General features: G+C 43.2%; 1 long non-coding RNA gene across 1 annotated transcript in view; it reads right to left on the bottom strand.

Moving 5' to 3' along the window:
• The window catches only part of LOC125694710 (uncharacterized), a 93,895-nt gene that overhangs the window by 5,815 nt on the left and 68,720 nt on the right, over nucleotides 1–19,360 (bottom strand). The window contains exons 6-8 of the long non-coding RNA XR_007377668.1: nucleotides 13,927–13,978; nucleotides 4,933–5,090; nucleotides 3,080–3,217 (exon numbers count right to left, since the gene is read on the bottom strand). This is a non-coding gene — a long non-coding RNA (uncharacterized LOC125694710). The remainder of the gene's footprint in view (nucleotides 1–3,079; nucleotides 3,218–4,932; nucleotides 5,091–13,926; nucleotides 13,979–19,360) is intronic.

The raw sequence follows: 19,360 nt of genomic DNA, 5'->3' as shown, positions 1-19,360 counted from the left end.
AATAAAAGAGTAGTTCTCTACAGCAAAAAAATTAACAGATCTTCCTTGTTATTGTGATTTTGGTTTCCTCAGCACAGCCTGACAGATCTTGTCGTTACCTGCAATCCCTCTGGGTGCTCAAAATAAAGCAGGCTGGGGCTTCAACTCATGAACATGCCTTTTGGTTCCAGAGGCAATGCCTGGCTCAGTCCCAGCTAAGGATCTCACTCTGTTATGTCTCAACACACATATGCTTATGGTATATGATTCTGTTCCTACAGTAGGACTCATTCTAGATTTCAAGTACAGAACATGACTCATACCCCTTTCTTTCTTTACATTTGTATTATCTAGCCTAGCTGTTGAGGGTTTAGTCAGAAGAATAATTAATGTTTAGTTGATAATCTGAATCCCAACAGCTCATCTCAGACAATGTTCCTTGTCAGCAAATCCTGCACCATAGAGACTAAGGGACAAATTTGCCAGTGTCAAAAGGCAAGGACTGCATGCAGAAATGCAGCACATTCACTAGCACACCCATGCTGCCCTGCACTGCTGCATCACATCTGTAAAAAACCCACACTGCACCAGCAGCAACACAGCCACAATTTGGCATGGCTGTATATAGCAGTCATGTATTAAGGAATGTGGATCGCCAGGCATGTATTTAACTGGACATTTATACATGCAAATATCCAACTTGCACATCCAACATGTCTGTGCCTCTCAGGGTATTCACGTCCCACAACCCAAAGTGGCAGAGCTGAAAGAAACTAGAGAAGCAGCGACTGGAACAAAAATAGAGAAGCCTTCATCTTGTTAAAAGCCTGGCACCGATCTCACTTTTTTCTAAATGAGACAGAAGGCAAATGTTCTCCAACAAAAGATAAACAATGAATAACAGAGCTGGAATATCAATATGCCTGAGTATGGGAAAGAAGCAAGATGAGACAGAAAGGGAAAACCAGCAGCAGAGCTCATGTCTTGCCCATGATCAGTCGAAGTAGAGTGTGCTGCTAGAGCTGCCCCTGAAAGGAATGTGCATGGGGAAGAAAGGAGATGTGACACTATCCAAGAAAAGGAAACTTGGAAAACTACCAGGAAGAAATTTGGAGTAGGAAAAACAAATCATTAGGAATGGAAAAAAAAAAGGAGAAACAGGGCATGAAAACCATCGCATGTCCCTGGACCCATTTTGGAAGGAAGGAGAGGAAGAAGATTTGTTTCTTCCATTGAGAGTTGAATCTGATGCACTGGTCAGTGAATGACAGCTGAAGTTCAGCTACTTCTTGCCTTCAGCCAACTCTCCCCCAGGACAGCACACTGGATATGGGGGCAGAGGGCAGGCTGCAGGGTACAAGAGGAGGAAGGGGAGATGCATGTGACTTTGACATATGGGACTATGTGACAGTCCCACATCTGGGATCTGTTCTGTTCTCTTTGTATGTGTATGAACCTAGAAAATGGCCAAAATGTAGCATCTGAATGCAGCATTTCCCAATGTGTTTTTTCAGGACAGTGGGTGGTAGATGTCAGTGTAGCACCACAGACGCTTCAGTCCAGAGGAAATCAGGAATTATGCCCCTGCCTGTGGTGTTGGGGATGGGTGCAGAGTGGTACCTCTTCCCTGCCATTTCTGCTGGCCCAGAGGTACCTTGCTGCTCCAGCATCATCACAACAGCAGAGCAGCTACCAGAGGAAGATGATTTCAGGGAATAAATAGACGTGGTGGCAATGCGACACTATGGTGGCTGTCATCACCTGGATGTCACAAACCATCCACCACCATATCACACCACTGGCCATTCCTTGCTGTTACTCTGCATGCCTCCTGCGCAGCCCTGCCAGGGAAACATCCTCACAGGTCAGGGATGGTGTGAAAAGGGGTTTTCTTCTCGCAATCTGTGTGCTGCAAAAGAAAATTATTCTATTCCTCCCCTCTCCAGGCAGCAGGACAGCCCCTTGCAAACTTGTCAGTGACCTTTTTGTTACAGGTGTCTCTCAGTGCAACACCTAGGGGACAGAGTTGCAAAATATCACTAGGTACAAACTTCTAGGAAAGCAAACAGCTCCACCAAATACAGAGAATTGTACCTTGAGTCACTCATTGAAATAAATGAGAGTGCCAGTTTTTTTTTTGTTTGTTTTCTCACGCTCTTCTGTTTTTGGAGCTTAGGTCAGATGCAGTAAATGACCACATTGCTTGGAACACAGAGCAACACTATGCTCCAGAGCCTTCCAGCTCACGGAGGCTTAGACCATGATTGATCTGCTACATGGGTTGCTCTGAGCGTGGCTAGCCATCCCTCTGTCCCCAGCTTGATGCTTTACTGCTTCACAGCCCTCTGCGTAACTGCATGAGTATCTAACCTTCCTCCCAGGCAACAAACATCCCATCACAGATACAAGAGGACACACAAAACCTTGATGTAAGGACTAAAGACCAAAGGTCAAGTGTCCTCAGCAAGTGCCTGTTCCTTGAAACCATCGTGATTAAAGTGCTGCCATATGAAATTTTGGAATACATGTGTGTAACTGCTTCCTGCAAGCGTCTGTTAAAAATCAAGCTGAATCCTTTAATTGCAAGGTTGGTGAAAGCTGCTTTGTAATTTGCAGAGGGTTTGTGTAATGCATGTACATATTTAGTGAGGGGTAATGAACCCTCCTTCACCTCCCATCCAGCGAAGCATTAGCACCACCAGTTGGTCATCAAGCCTGAATAGCACTCAGTCCAAAGTGCAGCAACAACACAAGAGCTTTGTTTGGGCTCTCAAGAGCAATGTGTTGTGTCATCCAGATGTACTGCTTAGTTGACCTGAAGTTGAGGCAAGTCACATTAAAATTGCGTAGGTGCATTTTTTCCTGGGTTTGTTGACTGCACACGATGTGTTCCAGCTTAAAATTTAAAACACGACTGTTAGAGAATCAGGAAACTTTGAAGGACCTATCTGCTCTTCCCTGCTATTACAGACTGAGTAAACAGGAATTGTTTTCCTTTTTCCTGCTTCTCTGCCTCTGCTTCTCTTTTCCCCTTTACTTGTTCATGGGCAGCATGCAGGCATTTCACAGTACTTGCAGGAATTTCAAGTCTTATTCTTACCTGTGCTAAGGCTCCTGGCATTGCCTTGGGACTGTGCATGAAGCACCTTTATATCTGCTTTGCACATCTGTCTGGTCATGAGCGCAGGTCCTAAAGGAGAACCAGGATCACCACATCTGCAGTGTTTTGAGCTCTAAACTAATGAAGAAAGAGAGAAGTGTAAAAGCGTACGTATAAATATGACCACAAAACAAAGATGGAGTTATCTGGGCTGGCTGAGATGGAAAAAGGGTGGCAATCAACACTCAGCAAGGCACAATACCTCCTAATAAACAAAACAGAGTGTCAGTTCAGTGCATACAAGGAGGGAAACTCTATAATGCGTCCCCTTACAAATAAAGCCTTCGTAGGCCCCCAAGCACTGACATTAATATCCAGCCCATAGCACATGGTGGATCAGTACTTGGTGGTGCCCTGCTGCATCTCATCTGGCTCCTTTCATCTCGTGTCCCTGTTGCCCTCCCTGCTTGGGATGGTACCTGGTGGTGGCATCTGAGGCTGTACAGGCTGATGCACTATGGCAGGATTGTCTCTCTCAGAACCAGTATGTCTAACAAAAAGCAACGCCCTGGACATCTTGACTTGTAAAAAAGTTTTAATTAATCTTGTTCACAGGTGAGTTCAAGAATCTCAGTGATGCCTGTGGCCTCCCTATGCCACCTAGTAGAGAACAAGAGGTGGCCTGTGCCAGCCCAGGACACTACCGTCACTTTGAAGGACCCAGAAAGACAAAGGGCTAGGTGGGCCAGGTAGGTGAGAGAAGAACAGGACAAGGAATCTGCTTTTCCTATCAGAAAAGTTCTGATACTCTTTGTGGCACACCTGCTGCTTGCTTTATGAAATACTCTCCATGTTCACGCTTGATACACTTGTACAAATAAATATACCACAACATCTTTTTTGTTTCCTCTTCGAATTTCTTTCACATTCCCTCCTTCTTCAGTTGAAACAAGTTTTGATTCAAGGATATTCCCACGAAAACATATAATAGCTGAACCAAAATCATCTTTGATCCCTTCACCTTGTAAGATATTGTCAATAGTCAAAATGTACAGCAAAATACTACTGTTCTCAGCATGACATTGTGTCTGATGCTGGCACAGAATCTACCCAAAACGAGGAGTTTGCTCATGGGAGCAACACCAGAGTTCCTCATCCGAGCAAGCACTGGCAGCTTGCTCAACTGTTCAAGCCCTGCCTCTGCAGTAAGTACGGGGTTTGTAAAGATTTTCTTTCAAGAGCTTATTAAAATTGAAAAATTATGCAGCCCATTGCCAAGTTGTTTCTCCCAGGCTGTACAGTGCTCAGATAGCATATCGTTTCCGTAGCTGAGCTCTCGGCCACGCAGGCTGTTCCTGTGAAGAGGCTGGGCAATCTGCAGTGCCGTGCCGTGCTCAGAAGTGCCGCTCAGACTGTAAATATTATATGCTGCTGCAAGAACATTTGAATGGTAATACTCAAGCAATTACTTTCCTTTCAAGATCATTAAACACAAATCTGACTTGTATTTTAATAGGACTGCCAATGTATTTAATGGGGGGCAGTAAAGGGTAGTTTTTTTCTAATGGATGAATGTTTATATTATTATCCACTCTGAGAGAGCACATTAGGAGCAGACTGGATAACGCTCATGTGTTTTGCCTCAGTCCTTTTTGCCCAGTATTCATTTTTTTTCCCTCAGTTTTGCATCTTGCAATCTTATGGCAAAACTGCATCCACAGTAAAATCCACCACTACACTCTGCTTATTAGACACAAAAGGTCATAGAGACACTTTCCTTCCCTGCCAACTTCAGGGAAGGTTTTACATGTACTGCAGTGCAAGTGTAGCTCCATACTGCATGGTGCTCTTACCTGTGCTCTTCATCCAGGATGGAAAGACACATTTCTGTCAGGTCAGTGCTTCCTTGTCAGTGTGCATCCATCCAACAGAGGTTTGCTGGTTGAACTTGCATTCAGTGAGCCACCTGTACGCCCACTACAATGTTTTGGGTGTAAAACTTGATGTCTCCCTGGGAAGTGACGATGGATAGAAGTTACTACAAGGGTACCAGGCAGAATTTGGTAGAGTTTATAGGTATTCACTGCAACTGTTGTGATAAATAACATAAGGAAGGTGGTTTTAAATCTAGAGCTCATTGAAAGAAGCTCAAGAGTCATGCAATGGATAAGGCTTCATATTGCTTTCCATTCCAATGAATGGCAGCAAAGCCCAACCAGGAATCACTGCAGGATTGCATTTACAACCAGGACTCAATAAATGGAGTGATAATGGTAGGAACTTTGAATGGTTTCTGAGAGATGCAAGCAGTAATAATGCAGATGAACACTGCCAAAAAACTGCCTCACCTGAAAGCTGGAGAAACCCCATTGCATCGACATACCTCACTTCGCCATCAGTGTGGAGTGGCTCTGCTACAGCAGCAGAGCCTGCTTGCCAAGAGTTTCTCCAGGCTTTTTTCAGCAAAGGCCCCCCTTAGAGGCACCACACACTTGCAAGGGCAGCTAAACATGTGGAGCACCATGTACAGCATAGAGAACATTCTCAGAGATGAGTACAAATCCAGGTCTCTCCTCAGAGAGGTACTGTAGACCCATAGTTGCTGAATTTGGGACTATTACTATAGAAAACTGTTGACATTTTCTGTGTTAAGGACGCTTATCTGGAATTCATGGATAATTTGGTCCTCTTGGCTTGAAGAAATAGTTTGATACACTCTTTAAATAAGCATACAAAGAGATTGATGTATGTTGTGTATGGGTTCAGATGTTCTGAAAAGTGACATTTCTGTATGGCAAAGAATAAGGCTTAAAAGGGGATATTATTTATAAAAGCACCAGCATGCACAAGCAGTGTTTATTTACCATTTAAATGCCTCATTTCTGTTCTGGCTGTCTGTGCTATAATTTGCACAGGCACTTAAACTTGAGTATAAATAAATGCACAGAAGTAGCGTTTATGCGGAGTTAAGATGAGGAAATCAAGCGCTAAAAGATGGAGGCCGCTCCGCACCGCCGTTCAGCCATCTTAGCACCTTTGGCTTCTGCTGAGGTCTCCTCTAACAGTAAGCACGAAGCCATCCATGCTTGAAAGGCTTGCTCAAGCTGCCAGGCTGAAGATGTGTCTGCAGTTCAGAGAGCCAAGCCCTGGCTGGCATTTCATCCCTACAATGCAAGAAATGCAAGGGAAATGCAAGGAAAGGCTGCAAAGAGAGATCTCATGCAACTTGCTTAGACTCTCAGGTTGGGAACATCTTCCTCACCTCATCTTTGGGCAAACTGAGACCTGCTCCAGCACAGGAAAGGAAGACGCCCACCCTTAACTTAGTGTGTCTATTAGACGAGTCGGAGAAGTTGTAACTTTTCCTCACATTACAGCAAACCACTCCCTTGAGCTCATAAGAAAACAGGCAGTAGGAAGAGAAATGGGTGTAAGGAAAGGTTATGCCACTTATTTTAACACATCTCTTCTGTGTCAGTCAATGGGGAACATGCCCTCCCTAACTTGACCTCCTCCACCACTCTGGCATGGATGACTTGTGCAGCACAGCCATACTACTTCCTGCCTTTGGCAAACACAAGCCATGGGCAGCAGCCTGCAGGGGAGGTGGCAGCAAGATGCTGGGCAGGAGGAGCCCTTCACACCCCTCATGGAACACACAGCCTCTCCAGAGAGTCCTGTGAAGCACTGCCAGATGGAACGAGACGGAGCTGAGTGTGCACCAACATCTGGCAGGGCAGAGACCTTCAGTCTCAGGTGATGTTTCTGTGCTCAGAGGCAGCCACGTTTAGAAAGTTCCATCTTCTTTGCTTCTGCTTTGATTGCATCCAGGAACAAAGCCTGTGAGCAGCAAGATGCCCGAAGTGAGCTATGCTGACATGGAGAGGAGACGCTGTTTGTGGTCTGCCTTGGTACGAAAAGCAGGGATCACAAAGCATCAGTGCTGTACTGCTCGCTGGGACTCCTTGACGAGGAGGCATGCTTATCTTTCCTAGATCATGTACTAAGATCAGTACAGTGTTACCCAACTTACATATTGCCAATGCAAAAGCATCATCTTGCATCTCGCTTCATTGCAGGGAATTCAAACAACACACAGCTGCTCATTTTGCGACTGTGAGACCAAACCTCTTCCTGCATGGAGTGAAGTGGCATGGAGCAGCACGTGGGCAGCCTGCAGGGTTACAACAGGCAGCAGTGTTGAACTCCCTGCTACTGCATGGGGACCTGCACTCCACACAGCATGGGCAAAAGGTTGCAAAGCGCCCAGAGCTCTCCGGAGCTATGGCCCTGGTCCTGCCCACGAACAGCATTGTGAAAGCTGTGTGTGTCACTCCTCGGCCAGCTCCTGCTAGCTGTCACAATTGCAAGGTATTTAAGAGGGAAAGATAAGTTGTCTTTAATGATCAATGGGAAATACCAGGTTATTATTCCTCCCTTGCTCCCCTAACAATCTTCAAGCTTTGCCCACAGCAGTGCGTTTGTTCTCGGTCATATTTTGATTTACTGACAGTGGGCTTTGGGAACAGCCCCCGTCATTACTGACAGCCATGGTAAGTAGCCTATTGACTTCAGTAGGTGGGGAATTTCACCCCTTCTATGCGCATGTGTGCATATGAGTGCCTTTTGAAAAGCACTAGGCATACATTAATGCTAATAACTAAGACCGCTGTTCCTTTGCCTGTGTTTGATAGGCAGCAGGCAGAGTGCGAACTGCTCTATGTATCAATTAAATGAAAAATAAATAATAGGGAGAAAGTAATATCTTTAACAGTGTATTCACTGGCACATACATATTTATTAGATTGCAAATGTAACGCTGCTCATATTGTTTATGTTCATCATGAAGCCCTCAAGTCATTTATGGTATCATGGTTTAAATTATGAAAGTCAGACGCAGTAGCACGGCCATATTCCTCAAAGCAGGCTTGCTGAGAAAGCCCTGCTTTTTATTTTTGATTTCATGCACACATTTGATCCATTATTGGTGTGAATCTTGCATGGAACACCATTCCAATCTAAGAGAACAAAACCAATTTCTAGGCTTTTTTTCAGATTGCCACATCCCATCTTTAAAAACAAGCCAAGTGGAGGCAGGGTTCATTTAATAAAGGTGTAACATGTGAACAAATCAGGAAGCACAGCAAAAGCATGTGCAATTTGCTGCATACATCAGGAGCAAGGAGCCTGTCTCTTAAAACGTGGTTAAATATGTAAACTCTGCCTAGGGAAAATATTTATTTACCTAGATTGACAGCGATTGGGGTAAAAAGCACTCAAGATAAGTGGCTCTTTAGCCAACTTTAATTTGTTGATGGATGGATTGATGGGAGGATGGTCAAAGGAATGACAACATAACTCTCTGTAATGGAGATATCCTGTCTGCTGGAGTTTGTAGCACCATTTTGTCTAATTATTTGTGATCCATCTATGAGCAAACTTTGCTCCCAGTGAGACAAGTTGTCATTCCTTTTCCTTAAATGGAAATATGAGGAGGTAAAATCAAGAATAATTAGAGCAGAGTACACTTACATCTTCTGCAGTCAAAAATACATACAGAATCATGCCTAGTGCTTAAAGACAGTTTACCATATTAATTGAAATAGTTGTGCATTCTATTACGCAGTTTGTATGAGAACAGATGGCCCATTTCACAAATTAAGCCTTGTCTTTTCACATTGTTTCAACAAAATGAGGGCAAATGAATGCTGCTATTGCACATGATCTCATGTTCAAACCTTATAGCATTGGTACGGGCTATGCTTTTCTTGTGTAAGTTAGTAGGAAAGCAGGAAAGGAACCACAGAAACATTCTTCCACTATTACTGCGTGTATTGCAAAAGAAAAACCTGCCAATCAATCAGCACAAAATGATGTCTCAGATTTTCTAATCTAGTTGAAGAACACTTGCTCCAGGACTAGCAATAGGAGAGCAAATACCAGTAGCTGCTGCCCTAGCCAGGGAGGCACCGGCCCCAGCATAACCAAGGGCAGCCATGAGGCTGCTCTAAGTTGACACAGCCAATTCTAACATTTGTTTTCTGGGGATGAAGAGCCTGCAATGCCTGAAAACTCAGTTTTCTCCCCGAGTTTCCCAAAATTTGAGTCATCTAAAATTAGGGATGGTAACTGGGAGCTCTCAGCTCCTGAGTGCGACACGATGGGGTAACTGCAGGCATGACCCTACCCAGAGCACTGCTGTGTGCTTTGGATCAGCCTCAGCTACACAACAAGCACATATGTTGCCGCAGGAAATTTAATGTGGAAGGCAGCTAGCCTCGATTGTAGTTTATAGTTCTTTTCAGCAGGACTGCATGAAGCTAATGACACAGAAGGCCATTTAGGTTAAATTGTGAAACTGAAAGATGCAGCACCTGCTTTTATGCTTCACAAGTTACTGAAATACTTCTTCCCTTCCAAAATGCAACGCAAATGACAATACAAAAAAAAAAACAACCGAAACCTCTACAATGTCATTGTCATAAGGCAGGGTTCATCAGTGCACTGAAAAATGAAAAAATCATATGAGAAACACAAAACATCATTATCCCATTTCTAAACCCTTGGCGCATCCATATCTGTGTCGCACTCCTGTTCTCTCCATGTCAAAAAGGGATAGTGATAGGTTTTAGACAAGAGAGATGGAAATGATCCGAAGCATGGAAGAGCTGGAAGAGTGAGAAGAAAGCAAAAAGCATCTATCTATTGCGAAAAACATTCCCAAGGGGAGAAACACGGCAGAAGTGTGGAGAAGGCAAATGAAGACATGAAGTACTTCAGCAGATGGATGAGAGGGGTTTAGAAAAAAAGAAAAGTGCCTAATTCCACTGGAATCAAACACTTCTGGGGTTGGCATGCAGCGCATCCTCACCCCCAGCACACATCATCTCAGGCAGTGGGTCTGGGTGGGGAGTGGTGCCACCTCACCAGGGGAGTCCCCAGGGCATCTGCCAGCATCTCAAAGGAGCCTTTTTGTCACGGGCGCAGCGCACACAATTCAGACGTTGCATTTATTCTCTAGCATCTTCCCTCACTGCTCTTCAAATCAAACAAAAAGCCCTGACTTAAGCAAAAAATGTTACCAGTGGAAAGGGAGCATTGCCAGAGACCGTGAACCCCTGTAGAGATTTTACTTTTGCTATTGATTTTATGCGTGAGATGCTTAGCGACTCTGATAATATCTGACAGTAGAAGAAGCCAGAGAGAGAATAGAAAGGTTAATACAGCAACAATGTCACCAGGAAAACTGGCAAAATTTTCAGAAATTACGGCTCTAAATCTGACTGAAATACCTCACTGTTTGTGAAGCTGACAAGTGTTTTGACAAAAACATCCTCCGCCCATTGAGGAATTTTAATTTCTTACTGTTATTCTTGCAAGATAAAATGGGGTATAATAGAGAGTTACAAACATTTCAGAAAGGGAGAAATGGAAATGGCAGAAGTCTAAGGGGTTAATTGAGGTCTTCACCTCAGTGAAAGTACTCCCATTTCCTGTAGTGTTAACAGCTTGCTTGTAACTTTGGAGGCACTGGTATTAGTGTGTTAAAAAACATCATCCAAAAATAAGTTTTGAATAAAGAGGTCTCTGAATAACAGCGCTGCTCCTCTGGGACAGCACAAACCAGAAGGCAAAGGGATGGGCACAGTACAGCCTCAGCTTGTCTGGGACTTTGGAGGACGTGCAGCCAGATCTGGCCTCCCCAGCGAGCCCTGCCAAGTGAGGCAGCCTTGGAACACATCTGCCCACCCAAAGCAAAACCAGGAAGGAGCCAAATGTGTCTAGAAGAATGTTCCTTCCAAGGGTAAATCGCTTTATAAATGAAAAGAACAGCGGAAAGTCTGGCCAGTGTTTGGGTAGTCCTTCAGTTTGGTGGCCATCTTGGCTTAATGGATGCTTTGCATGGAGTAAGGGTTTGAATTTGATAATGCTTTGGCACAAGCTGCCCAGGGAGGTGGTGGAGTCACTGTCCCTGGAGGTGTTTAATAAACTGGAGATGTGGAAGTGAGGGACGTGGTTAGAGGGCATGGTGGGGAATGGGTTGACGATTGGATGAGATAGTCTTAGTGGACCTTCCAGCCTTAAGGATTCTACAGTTTTATGAATTCATGTCTGTTGCTTCCTGGTAAGCCCTCCATATCAATGGTCTTCAATATAAATCTTGATAAGCTGATGCCTGTTAAAAGCATAGATCTGTACAGCTCTGAAGTCTGAGTGTGAGCCCAGCATTTGTGGTTCCAGCTGGGTAATGTCAGGACCTCAACAGACGCAAGGCAAGTTTGAGCATTTCCCCTTCTGGTCAGACCATTCCCCACCGTGCATGATCTAGAGAGCATGGACCTGACACCTGGTCAAACACTCATAGCCTGGCCCTGAAAAATGAGGTAACAGGTCTAACCTGTGCTGAACTACTGCTGCACTAAGACTTTCCCCAGATGTCCAGGTCTCAGGCATTTGAACAATGCATTAGAAGCATTTATTCATTAAAATAGAGTGCTTACCACACAATTACTTGAGGATTGTATGTCAAGAGACTAAAATGTCTTGAACATTTAGTTCAGCAAGACTTCCCCCTGTAGCTGTAACCCACTCTATCAGGGAATGCGCTATAGCTATTACAGAGTTAGAGAGCCAAAAAATACACATTTGAAGTGACTGCACGAAAAAAAGTGAATGGGGGTGAAATATAATTAGCTGAGGCAAGGACAAGTAGGTAAGTCTCCACAGTCATAATTTATGTGGGATATTGTTATAGTTATTACCATGCAATTTAACAGGAATACACCAGAGCAATTTTCATATCTTAAAACATGCAGAAGCACTCACATATGTATGAGAAAAGTCTCAGAACTCAAATCATCCAAAATAATCAAGAATGTTATTATCATAAACAGCACAATTAACACAGGGATCACAAGGGATCAGTCTCCAGTTTTGATAATCTTAAGAGAAAGTGAAAGCATTATTAAAACTTCCATGTAGGAATGGGAGCTACGTTCACATCTTTGTGCACATCAACAGTGCTCTCCAGTTGGAAGTCCCTCCTCTACTATTCTTTGAGAGTTGCAGAAGCAACAAAATTAATAGATTTGAGTTCTGGGTCATTGGAGGATATATATGGTGCTGAAAAACACTTGGAACTGATCTTACATATAAAATGAGTCTTTTCTGAAGCAGAAAAGAAAATTTTCAGTTACTACAGATGAGAAGGAGAAGGCATGGAAACCATGGGCTCAAGCTTCTGGAGTTTTAAACCTCTAATAAGAAAAATGCTGCTTTACGAGGGTCTGCACTGACATCCATAATTAATTTACAGGCTTCTTTCTAATGTCACTGTCAACATAGTATTGCTCTCATCAGCTGTATATATTATTTTGACCAATAACATGGAACACAGTGCCACCATTTCAACAAAAGGAGGCATTCGTCATTTTAAGTCTCACTTAAGTTGCTGAAGATTATCCACTGTCCATTAGATTTCAACAGCATCCAAATGGAAGCTGTTCTAATCATATGTTAAAATGCAATCACCACCTACTCTCAGAACCACCGGAAAAAAACTCTCTCTCCCACACTGATCAAGTTTCTATCTCCATCTGAAGTTTCTTCTCTTCTGTCCTTGCACTCATGTTTGCCCAGCCTGTTTTTAACTCGGTACGCAGCAGGACCTCATAGCTGCCTACCTGTGGTGAATAGCTTCTGTATGCGTGTATATATACAACACATACAGTTTAAAAAAAAATATATCTTTTAGGGGAGCACGAGGAAAGGCTGCCAATTCTCCTGAGGTTTTGGTGTTGTCTTTAAAAATCTGTTTCTCTGTATAAAAATGCTGTCCCAGATCTAAATCTAAAGTGAGCGCTTCAGAGGAAGTCGAAAAGTAGCACAGCTGTCAGTCCATTTCGGGCATTTCTAGACCACAAAATCATTCTCTGTCTCCTGGCCATGCACTCAAATAGGAACAAATATCCAGATAATGCACAGTAGTGGTTTTGTAATTTCCATGTGGAGCCCAGAGGTGAGTTTGGAGCCTCTTGGAGATAGGGCAGCAAGCCTCGTTACTCCAGATCTGCCTTCCCAGCAAATGACTCTGCAGTTGCAAGAACCCAACAGATCTTCTCTAAATTAGGGCTTATGCATACTTGTTTATACCCATATTGTATATGCTTCAGACAAAGAGAGCCCATTATGTTATTCCAGGGTTTTTCTTTTTCTTTTTTTTTATTTTTATCTCTTTTTATCTAATACTGTGCCAGTCCATGTCTGTAAAAATCTTCTTTCCCATTTGCTGAATCATGCCTGGAATCCATATTAGAGGTCAAGTGTGGAAAAAAATATTAAAAAACAACAAAAAAGGGGAAGATGCGCTACAGGCAGCTGTTGTTGCCAATGCCCTTTCTTTTCCAGAAATAAAAGTCACACAAAAACTTAAAATCTTGCTAGGTCTGTACTCCTTACTGTCAGCATTACCTCCCCTCAGATCTGTAAAAGTGCAAATCTTTTCCTAGCAACAGCATTAACCCATCTGCAAGGGTTTGCAAACAGGCCTTCTGACTTTCCCAAAGCTGACAATGTGCTGTTCCTACATGCTCATGGTTTGGTGTGTTCTCTCTTTAACTCCAAAGAGCAGAGGAACAGTAAAGCTCAACACTCTGGAACGTTTGTTCTGCTCTAACCCAGGCAAAGTGACAGAGCAAAGGAAGAGCTGCTGAGAGCACTTCAGAGGCAAATGTTACAAATGCACAGCTACTGCAGAAAGTTTATAAGCAAGTAAAATTTGAATATGTTAGAATATTCTTACACAATCTCAAATCAATAATTAGACTGCTAGTTGATGAGGCACTTACTTTTGTCTCAGTGAGAGCCATGATCCCAGTTTTTAATCATTGTGTAATACTCCTTAAATAGAAAGGAAGACAGGTAAGCATAATCCCGTACAAAAGGTCTGCAGTCTGTTTTGTATATTAAAAGTAAATAAATACAGAGCTAGATACATTTTGTAGCAGCACCTAAAGTGTTTAATGTATGTATTGTTTTAGCTTCTGGACCAAATCTAATTCTATTGCTTTTTCACAGACCACCAACCCCATAACCTTATTTTCTTTCATCACTGAGGCACCAACATGCTTCTCTGCATCTCCCAGAACACTCCCAGCCAGGCAGCTGAAGCCAGCACCTAGTGGCACTATTTCCCTCCCTTATTAGCAATGCAATAAGCATATTTTCAGATATTTGGGTTTCAGGAGCCACATGCTCCTGTCTCTGGCTGAACAGAACTAACTTCGTCACACTTGCTGATGAAGAACTATTGCCGTATATTGCAGAATCACAGAATATTAGGGGTTGGAAGGGACCTCTGGAGATCATCTAGTTTAACCTTCTGCTAAAACGAGTTCCCTACAGAACTGCTGAAGAACTGACCAGGCACTCAGCAGTACTGGGAAGAAGTAAAGCAGATTTCTAATAACAACAATTTGAACTTTTGTAAATTGCTCCAATTTCCAAGCTGTTGATTGATCACTTGACGTTCCTGAAATCCCAACAAACAGTCCTCACACGACCTAGGAAAGCACTAAACAGCAACATATATATGAACCTGTCAGTTCTGTACAACACTGGCAGAAACTCCTCATGTCTCTGCTTTATCTCCTCATGTCTCAGGCCCTACCTGAGGATGGGCAGTTGGCAAGGCATATCAAAGGTTGACAGTGGTTCATCGACTTAAAGAGCTTAGGATTGACCACAACAACCACAGATGGGTTGAGGCTCAGCTCCAAATACAGAATTTGTGATGGGTCCCTCACTACAGAGACACCTCATGCCTTCCTTGTATGCTACACTGGGAAATAAAGAAATCAAGATTAAAAGAGTCAAACTGATATCTTTTTTTGTGTACATGCAAAAACGTTGTATCTGTGTATACAAGTGACAGAAAACTTCAGAAGGGAGTGGACCTCATTTAGAATGCATAACATCAGAGAAGCTGGTAATCTGGATGTTTTGTAATAAGGCTACTAATATTTAGTCAGCTAGTAACATGTCTGCAATCCAACAACATTTCTCATTCAAGGCAAGGATGAAACCTAGAGGTATATTTTTGGTGATATGTCAATGCTGAAATGAAACGAGGAAAAAAAACTCAGTAATGTGATTTTTGCAATACTGATTGCCATTAAGAGTTAGGCTTTTTGTTGAAGCCATTCTTCATTCATCAGTTCTCAAGGAAAATCTCCAAACAGCTCCAAAAGTAGTGTTTTGCCCCCCCCCCCCCGCCCCCCCCCAAAATAAAGCAAGAGACAGATTCTCATGCTCTTTATCTTACAGATCTCCTTGCCAGCAGACACTGGGGATTTAGCAAGTTTAAGTATATTTAAAGGGAGACTGGAAAATAACCTGAAAGAATTCTATTGAAAGCATTTAAATGAGCTGCATTAGGTTCAGAGGACCACACGAATCAGATCCAACCTCCAGTAGGAAAGAAATGTCACATGGAAACATCATGTATGCATACCCAATTCTTACTCTACCCCAGGCACTTGGTATGGCCACTGCTGGAGACAAGAAGCCGAAACATGCCTTGCTCTGAGTCCTTATAGCTGTTCTCATCTTCCAGTGAAGTCACACTAAAAGTTTTTTCTGGCTTCATGTGGGTGCAAAGCATGTGCTTAGCTGTCCAATTATTTTTTTATTTTATTTTTTACTAGTCTGTCACACTTCAGTTACCTCTTAAATCTATACCTACAGAAGAACAAATTCATAGTGATGTATAAGCTTTTATTCCACTGTTTTTAGATGGATTACATCTTTGGATAACATCCAGGTGGGATGGATTCACCTATACTTCCATGATACATCTGAGGATGTGGTGACACATCAAGAGCAACTTCTCCACCTTGCTGCTCTTTTCACATACAACATACATCATACTTTATTTGTTTTATTACGTACCGTATTTTTTCGTGTTTTCTTTACTTTCTGCTTTTATGAAGTTATATAAGGTGATTAATGCTCTCTGACTGTGTAAAGGCTTCACTTGATTTGTGAAAAAGTAATTAGAGAAGAAAGAAACCGCCCTTAGAAAAAAAACGTGAGACTAGCTGGAAAAGTATGCCTTGGGCGTGGGAACGTTTGCACAATAGTTTGGGGGAAACAAACACGGTGATTTTGTTCTTTCTTGTTCAGTGAGGACCCCAGAGAACAAGATCTCTTTTTAATTATCTGGGGGAAAAAAGAAAAAAAAGTCATCAGGGAATATTGGGCTTCTTGGCCAGTAGATTCACCTGAATTAAACTTTTCCAAAACTTTTGACCAGACAGGGAACTCCTTCCCCATAGCTTTTTCATTTGTCAGAGGGCTTGGTTCGGTTTCAGTGGACAAATCATCAGTCTGGCATCTCCACACCCAGGTGGGAGTGAAATAAGGACCAACCTCTGCCAAAATAATAACAATAATAAACAGAGACATGTTAACTAGTCCTTATGCACGGCCACTTCCTCCTCCAGAGAAAGAGGAAATGAAGGGAAGCATTTCAGAAAATAAAAGCAACACAGTGAAACCTATTGGCACTTACAACTGCCACCCTTCAGCGGGGCTTTCCTACTCCAGAAGCAGAGATTTAAGACTACATAACTTGGGACAGACTTTGCCCTTTTCCATGGGATTTGGAACAGTAGTAGCGTGGGGCAGGGAGGCTGCGGCAACAGTCACTGTCCAAAGAGCTGGACTGGGTCCTGAGCTTCATCGTAAGGAGTTACTTGAACCAATGTAGTATGTGAATCTGAAATAAGATTAACTCCACAGAGTTCTAACGTTATTTGCTTGAAAAGTTTTCCTCCTAGAAATACTTGCAGTAAATGTCTAAGACTACTAGATTTAGGTAGTACCTATTACCACAACAGGAGAGATCACTAAAACTGCATTGGTTTATGTAGCACTGAGCAATTCATTACATCTGACAAGAATTATGGACCATGCTCTCACATGGATACAACTGTTTCACAATAAGAAGTCAATCATTCCCACCTAACATTTCAATAGAAACCCTCTAAAAAGTCAGCTTCAGAATAGGTCTATCTGCTTTCCCATCACAGAATTACTCATCTCTAGTCAAAAAACCCTGACTTTTCTAGAGCACAGCTTTATGTTCTCTTTGGCCTCAGAATCCAGTGACCGTGACAGAGAACCAGTAATCTAGTACTATCAGTACTTATCAGTACTAATCTAGTACTGATAAGCTGTTATTTAATACACTACTTATACTTCAAAAGGCTACTTGATGAGAAGGATAGAGATCACAGTGCATTGTGTGTGCTTTGTTTTTTGGTGGTTTTTTTTGTTCTTTGATTTGTGTATGTTTTCTGTTTTGTTTTTCATAAAGCACGTTCCCAAAAATCTCATTTCATTCTGCTAAATGAATGGGAATAAGTAACAGCATCAGGGATGAGTAAGCAGTGCCACCCAGGCATGCTTCAATGGCTTGCAAGGAATGGAAATGCCCACCTAGAGCAGCTCATCAGCTCAGACTCACCCTCTGCTTGGCTCAGTGTCTGGTCACTGAGGATTCCCACTGTGCTGTGTTCCACCACCTCAATGAGGATGGCCGTGTCAGTCACCTGGGTAACAACTGTCCAGCTTTCTAAGGAAGATGTCTAAGTTCATCATACTAGAGTGCTCCAGGCGTGTTTGTGACACAGCCACGGTTCACACTGGTTCATTTTACTTCCACATCAGACACACCAATAAATTCTTATAGATCCATGATTGACTTAAGCTAATTTCCCAACTATACATTTCTTCTTGATGGGGAGCTGTTGGCCAAGAGCTTATGAGTGAGCAGTGCACTCTTTCCAAGATAGATGGAGGTTTCTTTGCTGTCCATGTAGAAATCCAGAGCTGGTGATGCAGACACAACTAGCGGACACTGCACCTGCAGACTTGCAGCAGTTATTAATGTTGCTTAGGAAAAAAGCAAACAGAGATGTCAGACTCTGAGACTCCTTAGAAAATTATGCTGTCAGCAGAAGGCCAGGCAGACCCCTGAGATGGGAGCACATGCCAGGAGGTTCCTTTTGCTGGGAACGCAGAGTTTTCCCCTCGGGGATTAGGGGTTGGCAGCTGCACACCTGCCTCCCTCTGCAGCTTTCCGAGTGCCTCCCCAGATGGGAGTGTTTGCTGGAGATGGCCCATGCTGCTGTGAGCAGCTCCCCGAGCCCTGTGGCTGCTGTCAGGGGAAGGAATAGCAAGTGAAACATGGCATCATTTCACTTCATTGAAAGGAAGCGGATAACACAATGGATAAAACAATGTTTGTAATCCCCATACGTGGATGAACACTGGTGTCTACAAACATTCTTTGAATACAGGAGACCAGCAGTAAGCACACAGGAGTTTTTAAATTCTTCCAAATTGCGCTGCAAGAAATTCCCATCATTTCATCCTGGTTTTTACAGTATCATGGTACCTAAAACTGTGATGTAGTGCCCCACTCCAAAGACCTCATTCTTGAAACAGTTTGGCTGTTCTGAACTCTGAATGTTCTCATCTCACTTGATCGTTGAAGGTCTCACACTGAAAGGCAAAGAGCTTTGCTGAAATTTCCCAAAGCAAGAAAGTACCAGAGTCCTGGAACCACAAGCCTTACCACAGCCCCAGGGAATGCTCACAGTCCACTGTACACATGTCCTCAGTGGTCAACGGGAGGGAAGGACCCAGGGAAGGGCCTGCCTGCTCAGCATCCCATCAGCCAGCAGCCCTGTGTGGGGTACTGGTTCTTCAGTTAAGGTCCTTCAAGCTGTTCTTTATCTTCCATGTAGAGAGCAGGGAGCAGACACATGAAAACATGATAAGAGGAGGTGATGGAGCTGCAATGTTTATCCCATCACAAACCCTTTAGAGCACTCAAAGGAATGTGGTGATGTGGGGTCCTGGTAGCAGCCCAAGGACAGCTGTGCATATGAAGCTAAATCCTGAAAGCAAACTGATAAATCATCTCAGGAGTGAGATCATTGCTCAGGTCTCCTCATGCCTCTGAGTGGTACGCCTCACTAACGCTTCTTCCCTTTGGCCCAGTAAGACCTGAGTCATGTTCCAGAGAGCGGAGAGTTGAAAGCCATCATAAACACCACCTGATCTGCAATCTGGGCATGAGCTGGAATGTTTTCTAGTTGAAAGTTAACTCCTTTCTCTGGCTTCTGCATCCTCTTCTCCTACCTTGTTTCCTAGAAGTAGTCCTTTGGGCTCTCAGGCTGAGAATGACTGCAGCCAGCCATACCGGGAGTTCAC

Source organism: Lagopus muta, chromosome 6 (assembly GCF_023343835.1).
Source record: "Lagopus muta isolate bLagMut1 chromosome 6, bLagMut1 primary, whole genome shotgun sequence".
Classification (NCBI taxonomy): domain Eukaryota; kingdom Metazoa; phylum Chordata; class Aves; order Galliformes; family Phasianidae; genus Lagopus; species Lagopus muta.
This window is presented reverse-complemented; position numbering and strand designations above follow the sequence as displayed.